Source organism: Acomys minous (genome assembly GCF_964271855.1).
Source record: "Acomys minous genome assembly, chromosome: 3".
Taxonomy (NCBI): domain Eukaryota; kingdom Metazoa; phylum Chordata; class Mammalia; order Rodentia; family Muridae; genus Acomys; species Acomys minous.
This window is the reverse complement of record NC_140485.1, coordinates 5,823,964-5,838,232: the sequence shown is the minus strand read 5'-3', so window position 1 is coordinate 5,838,232 and position 14,269 is coordinate 5,823,964. Positions and strand designations below refer to the sequence as shown.

The window sequence follows — 14,269 nt, the reverse complement described above, 5'->3', positions numbered from 1 at the left end:
TGTGTGATTACCAGCTCCTGTCTCCTCACACATGGGCTGTCCCCTCCTCCGCCCTGGGACTGTAACTCAGCACACTTCCCAGTCCGCCCCTTGTCTCCACCATCTGGTTTTCCGCAGGGAACTCTGCATTACTTCCTTCTGCTCTGCCTTCTAACCTTACGGTTCTTCTGATCAGTCTTACCTAATCGGCTACTGGATCCACCTGGTGTGTTTTTAGTACAGTTACTGAACTCTTCATACCTTAAGTTATTCTCGGCCCCTTTCCAGATGTGCTGGATCATTCTAGAGTTTCTATTACTTGCAGATATGTTGAACCTTGCCTGTTACTTTTAGCACAGTGAGTGGTGGCATTTAAACCCGGGTCAGTAACTTTACCTCAGGCACTCACAGGGCTGGTTCCTGCCAGTCTCGGTGCACAGCAGCACTTTGCAACCTTTGTATTAGTTCCTTGTTTCATAGCCGTCTACTGTCCACATCCCTATTATCATGCCTTGGGGATTCTCAAAGACCAGGAAAAGGTGTGATCCTTCAAACACTGAGGACTGGCCCAGGAGCACTGTCTAGTCACCTCTGGAGCACAGAATCTTAAACGGGCTTGAGCTTCCCGGCATGTCCTATGACGTTCATGAGGGGCAGCTTGTGAACCTCACGTCCAGGCTGTACTCGCCATACATTAGCAGCTCTGGGGTAGGAAAATGTTCTCTGCCATGCTGGGGATGGGAGCCAGGGCTACCTCAGTGCTAAGCGGGAACTGACCACTCAACTACAGCATGTCTGGTTCATGCCAATCAATCTGTTTTCTCCCTCAGGGCTCCAGAGGCCGTACTGGTTGCAGCTCTTAGGATCACTGCCTATCACGCTGCCCACACTGGTCTCTGCCCTTCGTCCCTAGGAATGCTGGTCTAGTTTGCTAAAGGCTCTTCAGGGCTGTTTGGCCTCCTGGATACCCTAGTGAATCTTCTAGGCCATCCTATGCTTCAGAGGCATTTTTAAATATTTTAGTTAGAACTTGTCCAAGTCAGAAGACTGGTCTAGACAAGCTCTATCACCAGAGACCCGGTACCCCTTCCATGCTATCTGCCCCTGCGCCACTCATAGCTGCGCCAAATTACAGCTCACTAGGTCTTCAATTTAAAAGAAGAAAGATTACCCCTACATGACAAAAAGGCCCCAGAAACAACCTTCCTATATCAAGAGCTGGACACACAAGTCCCTCTTTATCCACAGTTTCACCTCTGGAGGTTTTAATAACCCTTGGCCACCCATTTGACTCACTACCATGGAGGCACGGGCGGATCCCACTTCCTTACCAGCAATGTGGGTTCAGTGCTCAGGTTTCCATAGGCCAGTCAGATAACTTTATTACTATATATTGTTAACACTTGTTAAATCTGCTTCTCATTAGTTTTTCTTGTTTATTTCTCAGAGTGCCAAATTTGTAAATTCAACTGTATCATAAGTACCGAAAGGCAAAACCGAAGCATATGTAGGGTTCAGCATTAGCTGCAGTTTGAGGCATCTAATGGGGATGTGGAGAAGCACTCCTCCCAGGCTAGGGGTGAGGGCTAGGAAACCCGATGGGGATACACCCCCTAGCACCACCCGCTGGGGACAGACCGGTATTCTAAGCAGAAGTGTCTGTTCCTTCGCTTCATAAAGTCCCTAGGGAGAAGGGTCCTTTGGGAAGGACTGCTCCTTTCCTCCTTCCCCGGCTGGGCTGTGTGGTGAAGAGCATCAGCAGCCTGGCCCTCTGCACAGCCCTTGACAAAGGCCCACCTTCATCAACAAATTCTGCTGGCCCAACAGTCCCACTCCACGTCAGAGAACTTCCAGCACGTGGGAATTAATTCTTTTTATTATCAACAGCGATTCAAACTTCACTTTAGATCTTTTTTTAAGGTTGGCCATTTTACAATATACCCAAGCTCTCAAATGCTGCAGTGAGGGTATAAATTACTACAAGCACTTTGAAAAAAGTGGCACTTCTCTCTAAAGCTGAGCATGTGCCTCTTTATGGCCACAATTCCAGATTTAGATATCAGACCCAATAGAAATATGTGCACATGCTAACCAAAAGTCAGGGCGAGAGCAATTATGCCAGGCTTATTTATCCACAACAGCTCCTCCCTGGAAGCCAGCCAGACACTGATACAGCCACACACTGGACAAAACAACAACAATGAATGGACCACAGCTACCTCAACCACATGGATGGATCACACACACACACACCAAGGGAAAGACAAATGAGCACATGTCACGTGATCCACTTCCATTATGCCCAAACCCTGGCAAAGAGACTCTGTGATGTTATAAACAGGAAAGCAGGTATCCTTGAAGAAAGGCTATAAGGGACACAGAAACACAAAATGATCTAGTTAAATAAAGGTGTGCAGTTTAAATATGTATCTCACTGTGGCTCAAGTACATACACATTTGGAGGGATCCCTTTAGGGACTAAAGAATCTGTCACAGAGGATTTTGCTCCCACCATAAGCATGCAGGACACTGTGCTCTCCTGAGAGAAATTAATGGGACCTCAGCCAAGAAGGGTGTCCCCTTCCCAGAGTGCCCAGGGCTTTTCATTAGCCTTGCCTAATGCTCTGTTCTTATCACTGTCTTTAAAAATTAAAACAGCCACCTTTTGTGACCCACCAGCCTGGGTCACAAAAGGTGACCCAGGATCATCCAACTTACTAGGGAAGCAACTTATAATGGTGGGGAGTGGACGGCCTTCAAAGGCCCAGCGAAAGTGGGCCTTCAAAGGCCCAGCGAAAGTGGGCCTTCAAAGGCCCAGCGAAAGTGGGCCTTGGAGAAGTCCCTTGACGTGTCACTAAGACGACTTTTCATTAAGGGTTTTAATAATTCATTTACTCCTCATCACCTTCCTTTTTTCAACCACTGTGATTACTATGAAGTGATTTTTCTAACTACAGTACAAACATTGACTACAGGAAATAATACAGCCAACAGAAATAAAGCTACATCTAATTCCTATTCAGGAGCAGTGCTTATGGAAAACAAAGCTGGTTTTAATACAGTTGGACTGTACTCTTAAGCACTGAATGAGAGGTTCCAGAAAACTGCACCTCGGTATGGACAAGGGCCTTTGCCCGTCTATAAAAATGAGTCATTCGTATGTTCCACCACAAAGGACTTGAACTCTGGGAAGCACTTGCCATTTCTTTACCAAAAGTAGAAGAGTGTAAGAGAAATAAAGGGTCTGGAAGGCGGGCATAGTGGCTCATCCCTTTAATCCCAGCACTCGGGAGACAGAGGCAGGCGGATCACTGTGAGTTCGAACCAGCCTGTTCTATAAAGTGAGTCTAGGACAGGCAAGGCTACACAGAGAGACCCTGTCTCGGGGCAAAAAAAAAAAAAAAAAGAAAGAAAGAAAGGGTCTGGAATCTGATCTTACTAACCAACCTCCCTTGCCTCAGCCACTTCCTCCACCTCAGCTAGCTTCCATGCAGTCTCAGAGGAGACACTGTCATGAGGGGAGGCAAGAACATAATTTCATCAACTCCTCTCACTCCTTAACCTGACCAAAAATAAAAATAAAAAATAAAAAAAATCTGACCGAGACAAAGAAAGACACCATGCCAACTACAAGACAGTAATTCTCCCTCCTACCACTGTGGCACACTTTTATTCTCCAAGCAAAAATTGAATTCTTTTTAGAAAAAGCCACCGCACTGTTCAAACCAAAAATAGTGTTTTATTTCCTAAGCAGATAAGTTCTCAGCAGGCATGACCCAGGACCTGCTGTACCCTGGGAAATGTGGGTGATCCCTGTTAACACTCCTCCTGGGAGCAGCAGTGAAGACACATGCTCAGTCCAGGGCCATGGAACTGTCCTGCAGACCAGGAGCCCACGACCCCTGCTCATCTAAACCTCCTTCTAAGGACAGCAAAGGGCTGATGACGCTTGACAGCGTCACTCACCGAGCTTGTCAATTTCTCAACTGCAGCCAGACTGGAGGCAATCCAAAACTCACTCCCATTTGGCTCTGGGATGTTTTTGTATTTATATTTGATTCTCCAGGAATCCAGACTACTTTGAGCTAAATGATTATAGACTTGCACTGGAAAAGCCTCTCCATTAGCCCAGCAAGCATGGACATCTACTAGGTGTCATAACTGTTCTAGACCCCGGGACAACTGGGAAAATGAATCATATAATGTCCCTGTGTTGACAGAGCTTGTGCTCCAGTGGAGACAATGATAGGTAGGTCATATGCAGGGCACATGTCAAGTGGTAGAACGCGCAGAGAGTTATGCACAGGCTGGACAGGATGGAGGGTGTGTATCCCTTTACACAAGATGGTCAACAGATCTGAGGCAGGTCAGGAAGCAACTCTGTGGCTATCTGGGAAAAGCTCCTCAAGGAAAAGTAACACATGACAAAGCCCTACGGCAAGCACAAGCCTGAGGACTAGAGAGGTGGCCAGTGCGGCAGAAGAAGAGGGGGGAAGGGGCGGGGAAGCACAAGCATGAGTGGGGACCCAGGAGGCCACTGGCTGGACACAGGGCTGACACCACCAGAGTAGGAACAGTCTAGAAGGCACAGGTGAAGTCAGAACTTGGAGAACCCCTCAAAGACTAATGTTAGCCCAGCGCGGTGGCGCACGCCTTTAATCCCAGCACTCAGGAGGCAGATGCAGGCGGATCTCCTCGAGTTTGAGCCAGCCTGGTCTAGAAAGTGAGTTCAGGACAGCCAACAGCCAGGGCTCAAAAAAAAACAAAACAAAACAAGCAAACAAAAACGCTAGAGAGGCAAGTGACAGGGAGACAGAGAGGAAGAGCAGAGACGGTGGCAAGGGCCAAGCTTGGTTCTCCCTTAGAAAGCAGAGCTGACGCGATTTACAAGGAAGAGAAAGCAAGGCCATGGCCTGAGAGACGGAGTCACCTGGTCTGCTTCCATTTTATAGGAAGGACACTGAGGCCCAAGGAGAAAAGAGCATCATACTCCTTGTTCCTGGGATTAGAACCCCCACCCAGGGCTACTGGTAGCACCCTAAGCTGCAGCACGGCCCTACTGCAGCTGACAAGAACCTCAGGGGCTGCCAGGCATGTCACGTGCCTCAGGGTAGGTCTGCTGAAGGAGCACAGGCTCACAAACACCACGAAGAAATCAGACCAAATTTCACATTTCTTGTGAAAGCCTTAAAAACCTAAATTTTAATGAAAAAAAAATCCTCCATTTTTAAAAGGCTGGTTTTGTTAATAACAAGAGGCTGGCCAAACAGATGTCATTTGTTTCAAGTTCTGTCCACACAGGGCCCTGGCTTGGAGTCTGGACAGACTAGCACAGGCCTTGTCTACTCACAGCCTGCTGAGGCTTAGGGTACAGAATTAAAGGTTTGGATTCAAGATGGTCATTTAGTTCAACTTCTAAGTCAGGTGATGGATGCTCTTTATCACTGTAAGTAGCCGATGACTTGCGGCACAGTCTGAGTGGACCTTCTCTCTGACCAGCAGGACAGTAACTAGTTGCCCATCACAAGAGGTTTCCCTTAAACTCGGGCTTTCTGTCAGCCTACTGCGCACTGACATAAGTACAACCAAGAACTCAAGAATTCTTCCCAGGTGTCAGTGAGCTCTCAAAGCCATATGGAGTGTAACAGGACCTGCAAGGGGTCGCTGCAATGCTCAGGAAATAACTTACACCACCCAAAGAGGAAAAGCCCAGCACGCTGGGATGTGAAAGTGCTGGGGCCAGGCAGGTACGTATCCCAGCCTCGCCTAAATAACCCGGATGCATATAATTTATAGAGCATCCTTTACAAAGTCACTGTTCATTTGAATAGTTGAGAGATATGTATTACCTACACTCAAACTAAAAACAGAGGCTGGGCCTGGCTTTAAATCTGGGTGTGTGCGTGCCAGTTGCAGGAGACTCATTCAGAATCTGTCTGCCTAAGAAAACAATCTCCTAGAAGTCCCTGAGTTAATATTCTATAATGCTAAGCAGCCTCCATCGCCCAGGCTTCCTCGCTTAGAATTAAATATTTACTTTCCTTACGAGCTGCACTCGTTCCATCCAGCGCCCGCTCGTTTCTCCTGTGTCTGATATGTTCGGCCATCTTCACGCTGTTGGTTTCAGGTAAAGGTAGCTGTCTCCCTGCCCTACCCCATCCTCCCTCACATGCACAGAGACTGGGCTTTTTGTTTTAAAGTGTATTTTTTTAGTCTGCATGTATGTATGTGCATCATGTACACGCATCACATCCCTGAAGCTGGAGAAACAAGCAGCTATGAGCCATGATGTGGGTGCTGGGAACCAAATCCCAGTCCTCAGCATGAAGAGCAAATGCTCTAACCACTGAGCCAACTCCCCAGGCCCCAGGGCTAATGTTTTCTAAAGGTGGCAACTTACTGGGGCTAAGTGCATGAACTGCTATCAGCCATCTGTTTTGAGGGACAAAAATTTCATCTGGTTCAACATTATTATGTTTTCTTGTCATCAGAAGGGACAGAGGCTTGAACTTTTACAGAACAGCAGCTATCCCGGCCTGTGCTGTCTAGTCAAACCTGCCAAGAGGATGAGAAAGCCGTAACTCTACATCCAGCTACTCAGCCTTTGTAACCTGGCTAAAAAACAGAATGTTAAAAATGTTACTGCACTTTAACTTACATACTTTAAACTTCCATCGCTGTGTGTGGCTGCAGCTGTCCACACTGTGGATGACGCTGCTGTGGACAACAGCTTCTTCACACAAAGTCATGTGTCAGGCGTTTGTATGTATGGAGTTTGAAAGCCCAGAATAGCGAGACTCTTCAGAAAGGAACGAAATGCCAAGTACCTTCCTGCACTGCCAAATGTTTACTGATTCTACACCTTGCCACTAAAACTCACTTTAATCTTCTAGTTCTGTGCTTCCCCCCCTCCCTTGGGTAATTATTGTCCCAGCAGGATAGAACTGTGTGACCCCACAGCCTGTTCAGAAAGCTGGAATGATGTCACCTAGCAGCTGGCAACAGAACAGGTTCCCAAGCCCTCTTATCCGCTAGGCTCCCAGGGGCTCATCTACTGCATGGGCAACAACTATACCTACCCTAAGTATGGGTTTACTATGATGCCTAAAAACACAGTGGTTCGGGATCTGCAAGCCTTGTAACATTAAGTTGGATTCAGATTCTTTTACACCATGAGACGGTAGTCTCTCTAACCACTATAAACTACAGAAACCCTGGGCTTCAAAAACCTTAGGAGCCCTAATCTTGGCTTCCTCCTGGAAACAGCCAGGCCATGTCTGCACTACTCACTGGAGAGGAACGCTTACAAGGCCATCAGCATTGTCGGCCTGGAACTTATAGAGGGATAACACAAAGCACATTTCCCCTTCTAGAAACAAGATCTGGGCAGGGAAGTCACAAGGACTGGTGGCTCTGTCCCTTCAGCATTTGTCTATAAGCTAAAGCTTCCAGGGATAAAGAACGAGTAAGAATCTGGGCTCCTGTCCTTTTAAAAGGTATCCCTGCTACACAATAATCCAATATTCCAATTAAATCATTTGCATGCAACCATTTAAACTGAGTTTGGTGCTATATAATTATTGTAGCATGTAGAGTTAAGGCTCATTTCAGCAAAGAACATAATTGCTCAAATGTGACTCGATTCAGGATTTATTTAAAACTCTCCGTCAAGCCGGATGTTACAGTGCACACCTGTAGTCCCAGCACTTGGGAAGTAGAGGTGAGAGGATCGAGAGGTCAAGGTCAACCTAGACAACGTGGAAGACAATGAGGACTACCTAAGACTCTGTCCTGAAAAACTGAAGAAAGAAAGTAAGAAAAGGAGGGAGGAAGGGAGGAGAGGGAAGAGGAAAGGGGAGGAAAAAAGGAAAATGGTTCCCATCAACAAAAAATATCCATATACTCCACCAAGACCAAGATGGCTGGGAAAATCTCCACCTTCCTCAAGAATGCCTGGGGGAAAGAGCCAGTGCTGGTAGTGTCCTCCGTCTGGGGCCTCGCTGTAATTATGCCCATGATCAGCCCCTACACAAGTATGCAGAAATGATCAACTGGGCCACACCCTACAACCACCCAGTACCTGTTCAAGACGATGGGAAGCTGCCTGATGTGCCCAGCCACCCCCACCCCCACTAGCCCCCCACCCTCAGCCCCCACCCTCACCCCCCATCCCTGCCAGCCCCCACCCTCACCCCCCATCCCTGCCAGCCCCCACCCTCACCCCCCATCCCTGCCAGCCCCCATCCTCACCCCCGCTAGCCCCCCACTCTCACTCCCCACCCCCCAAGCCTGGAATAGCTGAAGAACCTGTGAATACTCTGCTGATGGAAGAGGCCCCTTCCCTACTGCCCTCCAATAAAAATGTGAAAACAAAAAACAAAACAAAAACAAAAATTCATACATTTTAATACCACTCTAACTCCTTCGGTGTAACATATGCCACTGATGCTACCAAACCTCACGATCTCGTCTTGTCCTCGTCCCCTAATCTTCGCCTTCCGTAGGCCTCAACTTGTCCAGGAGCCAGGCAATCCAGCCTTGCCCTGGCACCTAAGTGGAAAACTTACTAAGAGGTCCGCTCTGACCTCTTAGAGTCTCTCTCCCTGTACTTACACACAGGGAAGTGGCATCTCCAGGCCCGCAGAACAGGAAGCTGCTTCTGCAGAGAAACATGTTGGCAGACCATAGTGGGCTGACCGTGCAAAGTTCAATAACACATTAAAGCAAGCTCCCTTTAGGCAGCCTGCTACCGGGATCCCAGAAATTGCTCAGGGTGCGGGAAGTTAAGACAAACACGAACAATCAGAATAAAATGTAAGGAAGTGGTGTGAATGGTGAGAGAGATTCAACTGTAAAAGGCTGTGTCCAATGTGTAGTTCTTCGGCCTACAATGGGAGCCTCTACTCAAAATTCCACCCAGGCGCGAGCAAACACACAACACACAACCACTAGGCTTTAAGCAGTAGAGATGTGGGAGGCTCCAGGTCCTTCAAAGTTTCATTTCCTTGGTGTTTCCCAGTCCTGACCTCTGACCCCGGGGGCGTTATTGCCAAACTGCCCTCTGCTTTGCACAAGATCCCCACTTCCTGCCCAGCTCCCCTAACCTCAGTGGTGAGTGGGTGGTACTCTTTACTATCTTCAGGTTAGAGATAAGGAAAGCCAGGTTCAGAGGTTAGCGGACTTGAGCCTCAGGTGTTCAAGGGGGTTGAATCCAGGTGTGACTTCTGCAGCCCTACGTGGTTCACAGTGCAAGCCAGGCTCCACCTTGTTCCCTGGTCTCCCACGTCCCAAAACTCACATCCCACAAGAACAATCAATACAAGTTGGCTACTCCCTACATTTGCTGGGTCGCCACCGCTGTCTCTCAAACAAGAGACAACAAGCAGGAACCCCGTTCTATCAGATGGGGAAACGGGAAACCTTTGGGCGAAACCACTTGGTTTAGTAACCGTCCACGGAGACTGACACTACCAGAACTACGGCTGGCTGGTGGCTTACAAGACGTGAAGGAGCCCCTGGAAGCGTGGGCTGGTCGGCCTCCCAGCCCCGGCACAGCCGGGGAGCCTGACGGGCCGGGACAGACGGCGGGCCCAGTGCCAGCGCGCTTGGCCCGCCGGGCCGGAGGTGCTAGCTTCCGCCCGGGCCTGGCACCACCGGTCCATTCATCGTGGCAGCGGGAGGGACAGAGGCCAGGCAGGACTCCGGATGGCCCCAACCCCGGCCAGGTCAGGCACCCTCGTGCCGGTTCCTCGCGGCCCCGCCGGGAAACGGTGCTGCGGCCCCGCCGCCAGGGGGAGCAGGGAGACTCAGCCTGTACTCCGGGAAGTTGCTACGGCCAGTCCGGGACGGCACCGGAGGCGAGCCCCGTGGCTCCCGCCCGCCCCGTCGGGGCCGCCGACGTGTCCGGTGGCCAAGGCTCGCAGCCTGGGGCTCTGGGCCCCGCGTCGCCAATCCAGTCTCAGCCCTCGTCCCAGGCCGGCCCACCGCCTTCCGCCCCCCCCTCCAACCCCCCTCCGGCCCGGACTCCGGCCCGGCAACGTCATCCGGTGGCTTCCCGAAACTTAACCCCTTCCTCCGCCAGCTGTGCGCCGCCCCGCCCCGCCGCCAACTTTCTTAGCCCAACTTCGGAGCGCGCGGGCCGGCCCGACGGCCGGGCCGAGAGGGAGGGGTCGCCACGTCGCGCCGCGGGGCCGCCGCAGCTTCTGGCCGGCCGGCCAGGGGGTCCAGCCCGAGGGGCGCGCTCGGCCGACGCCCCTGCACGGGCTCGGCCTGGCACACGCAGCTCCGTCCCACCCGAGGGGCCGCGGCCACTGCCAGGCGGGCGGGCCGGCGGCGCCGGGGGAGGGGCCGCCGAGGAGACGTGTCACTCGCGGCGCGGCGCGGCGCGACCGGCCCGGCGCCCCGACGGCCCAGCCCGCGCGCCTCCACCACCGCCGCCTCTGCAGGGCCCGACCAAGTTTTCTTACCTGCAGCGGGAGACGCGAGAGGGAGAGCGGGAGGGCAAGAGCAGCCGCCGCCGCCGCCGCCGCGGAACTGCGAGAGAGGAGCCGGCCGAGCCTTCACCGAGAAGCCGCCCCTGAGCAGCTGCACACACCGCGACCCCGGCGCCGTCCGCCCCGTCCGCCGTCCGCTCCGGCCGCTCGCTGGCTGCGTGCGCGCGTGTGGAGTCGTGGCACTTTCTGCCTCGGAGCTGGCGAACGGCCCCCTCCGCCGGGTATCGCCGCCTCCTGCCTTCCCCACCCGGACCAGCCATTCATCGAGCCGCCTCTCCCCATTGGTCCACTAGCCGCCACTCTGCCGTCGTCTGGCCAATCAGGTCTCGGACGGCCGCGCCGCGGCTGCGACGATTGGGCAAGAAGGAGGGTCTACGTCTCAGCCAATGAGAGAGGGGAGGAGCTGCGGGGAGCCGTGGGGGGCGGGGCCGAAGAGGGGCGGAGCCGCGCAGCGCAGCTCTCAGCTCTGCGCGGGGGCGGGTCTCTAACGCCCCGCCCACCCAGGGAGGTGGCCTGCCGGCCCCGCCCACTCCGGGACGCCGCTCTCCACGCCAGCGCTTTTTCTGTCTCAGCTCCTCCTAGGCGGATGGATTGCGGTTCGAATCCCTGTAGCCACGGGCTGCTCTTCCCCCATACTGCCGAGCTGAGGTGGCAATGGATGTCATCCTGAAGAGGATTGCACAACCCATGAACAACAGGGAAAATGCCTTATTTAAACCCGAATAACTTCACACAAAGCCCCTAGGTCTAGCCGGGCGTGGTGGCACACGCCTTTAATCCCAGCACTCGGGAGGCAGAGGCAGGTGGATTGCTGTGAGTTCAAGGCCGGCCTGGTCTTCAAAGCGAGTCTAGGACAGCCAAGGCTACACAGAGAAACCCTGTTTCAAAAAAAAAAGAAAAAAGAAAAAAAAAAGACAATTGCTCAAAGGTCATAGCAGAGAGGATGGAGCGTTGGGCCTTGTCTATCTGTAAAGGCACTGCATTCTGCTCTAGATGGAATTTTCCAGAATAAATGAAAGAATTGAGGCGGAAGACTCGGAAAGAACAGAAGAGACTGAGGTAGAAATTTTATTAGGGAAGGCTATTCCCTAAATAGTCCTTGTACAAATCACACAGCAGAGTTACATCCATCCTGTGACATTTGATTCCAGGTGATGGGGACCAATCTAGGAAATTGATCCATGGCACTCTAAATATTAGCCAACACACTCACTCACTCTCTGTCTCTCTCTGTCTCTCTCTCTCTCTCAACACAAAATTTTTTTAAAAAAGTTTAACCCACCTGTTTGTAGGAGGGAGACTTAAGCCGCCATGTACCAACTCTCTGGTTGGTTCTCTGCTTCCACCGTAAATTCCAAAGATCAAACCTCAGCTAGTCAGGCTGCATAGAAAGCGCTTTGACCCTGAGCCGTCTCATCAGCCCCAAACCCTCTCTTTAAAACCAAATTCAGACTGGAGAGAGGGCTCAGCGGTTAAGAGCACTCGCTGTCTCTTCCTCCAAAGGTCCCAAGTTCAATTCCCAGCAACTACATGGTGGCTCACAACCATCTATATGTAATCTGATGCCCTCTTCTGGCCTGCAGGTACATATGCAGGCAGAACATTGTATATATAATAATAAATAATTTTTTTAATTCAATTGAAATCATTTTAACTTTATGTGCTATTTTTGTTGTTGTTGTTGTTGTTGATTTGAGTCAGAGTCTCACTATGTGGCTGTCGTATAACTGGCTATGTACAATAGGCTGGCCTCAAACTCACAGTGATCCTCCTGCCTCTGCTTCTTGAGTACTGAGATTAAAGAAAGGTATGAACCACTATGCCAGTTTAAGTTTGGGTTATAACCATTCTAACAGTATCTCTTAAAATTATCTGTTTGACGATGAGTCAAGGCCAACCTCTTTGAAATGAAGGCACCACCACCACCACTACCACCACCACCACCACTCTCTGTTTTCTGGCATCTTCCTCTATTGTCCTGAGACGGGGTTTGTCTATGACCCTGAAGCTCACTGCGTTGGCTGGACTGGCTGACAGGTAAACCCTAGGGATCTGTTTGTCCCATCCGGTGCTGGGATTACAGGTGGCACTGGATTTTTCACATTCGTGCTGGGAATTGAACTCGGGGCCTTGATGCTTTCACAGCAAGCACTTTACCCACTGGGTCATCTTCCCAGCCTCTCAAGTGTAGTTTTCTAAGAGGCCCCAAAGGGCTACGGCTGCCCCAGGCTTCGTGGCTGCAGGGCGCCTGCCCCAGTCCCTCCATGAGCACCCCGGGTTGCTGCTGCTGTGGTACAAGCTGTCTGTAGAAGGTAAAGCCTCAGGGAGAAAATGCAGAGGGCTTGGGTTGAAACTAAACCCGTCCACTTCTAGGTTGAATCTCAGCGGTTTCTATGCAAATTAATGACAAGTCGGTGGGAATTAACACGGATTACCTTTCCACGCTCAGTTGTTTGCCAGAGCTGAGACTCACTCAAAGGAAAATTCAAGGATCTCAGCAGTTGCTAGTCTGGCTGGACCATGGGGCGTTTGCCTCCCTGAGCATAGGTGGACTTTAAGACCGCCAGTCTCTCTCCTGGGGCTTAGTAAGAGCTTTCATTCATTCATTCATTCATTCATTCATTCACTGGTGTTCGTTAGCGCCCCGGGGAAAACTACAGGCTGAGCGTGCAGCCTAAAGTGATGTAGAAGTCCACCAAAGGCCCAAAGACTTCTCCACGGCAGGGTTGTTCTTCATCTTGGTCACTGTTTGTCTCTAATTTTTCCCAGAAGCAGATCCTGGCAGGGGGCATTGATTCAGGTGTCACCGTCCTTCAATAACCTCGATAACGGACAGAGATTAGTTCCAGGACCCCCTTTACCGGGTTGCACCGTCTGGGGCTGCGCGAGTCTTGTGTACAGTGATCTGCATACAGCCTCCGCACACCTTCCCACAGGCTTTAAAATCCTCTCTAGATGGTGTGCGTTGCCTGCGATGCAGTGCAATGCTGTTTAAATAGTTGTGATGTTGTATAGAGAGTCATGACGAGGGAGAAAAGTGTGCGCATGCTCAATACAGGTAAGTGCTTTCTAAGTGTTGGTGATCCCCCGTTGGTTAAACCTGTGGACTTGGAACTATGGGCTGAAGGGCTGAATCGGGAGACATTGATGGAGAACTGGGAACGAACCAACAGAGAGGACATGGTCTCAAGCAAGCAGCTGCTGTGGGGTGGGAACAGCGAGGGCTGGTGTCACAGGGCATGCCGAAAAGCCCTATAGAACACACTCCAGAGCTTCTCCTCAAGAGAGATGAGCATGTCGTTATTCTTTTTTCTTTTTTAAATATGTACTTATTTATTACATATACAGTGTTCTGCCTGCATATAAGCCTGCAGGCCAGAAGAGGGATTCAGATTGTATTACAGAGGGTTGGGAGCCACCATGTGGTTGCTGGGAATTGAACTCAGGACCCCCGGAAGAGCAGCCAGTGCTCTTAACCCCTGAGCCATCTCTCCAGGCCCCGGTGTCATTATTCTTTATCTGTTCTTAGTACTTGTTGGCTAGAAAGTTCTGGGAGAGAACTTAACTCACCCCACACCTCCATCAGTTGGGAAAGCATAGCACCAAGAAGCCCTTAGCAGACTTGTGAGTGCCAGGGGATGTGGCAGGAGCAGCTATTATACCTTCTGCATGGGAACCTGCGCCTGGCACAACACCTGGACAGTGGGAACCTGCACCTGGCACAACGCCTGGACAGGAGGGGCTGGCAAACATTATCCATTGGGCAATAGGATCACGGAGTCCCCAGGAGTGAGGAG

The 14,269-nt window shown here is 51.1% G+C and overlaps 1 protein-coding gene across 4 annotated transcripts in view; it reads right to left on the bottom strand.

Moving 5' to 3' along the window:
* Positions 1–10,845, bottom strand: part of RRBP1 (ribosome binding protein 1) — a 64,524-nt gene extending 53,679 nt beyond the window's left edge. Inside the window, exon 1 of one of the 4 annotated variants that reach the window (XM_084776145.1) lies at positions 10,446–10,845. The gene's annotated coding sequence lies outside the window, so the exon portion shown is untranslated. The remainder of the gene's footprint in view (positions 1–10,445) is intronic. The other 3 variants (XM_084776144.1, XM_084776142.1, XM_084776143.1) reach the window with 3 other exon arrangements.
* Between the last annotated feature and the right edge of the window lie 3,424 nt (positions 10,846–14,269).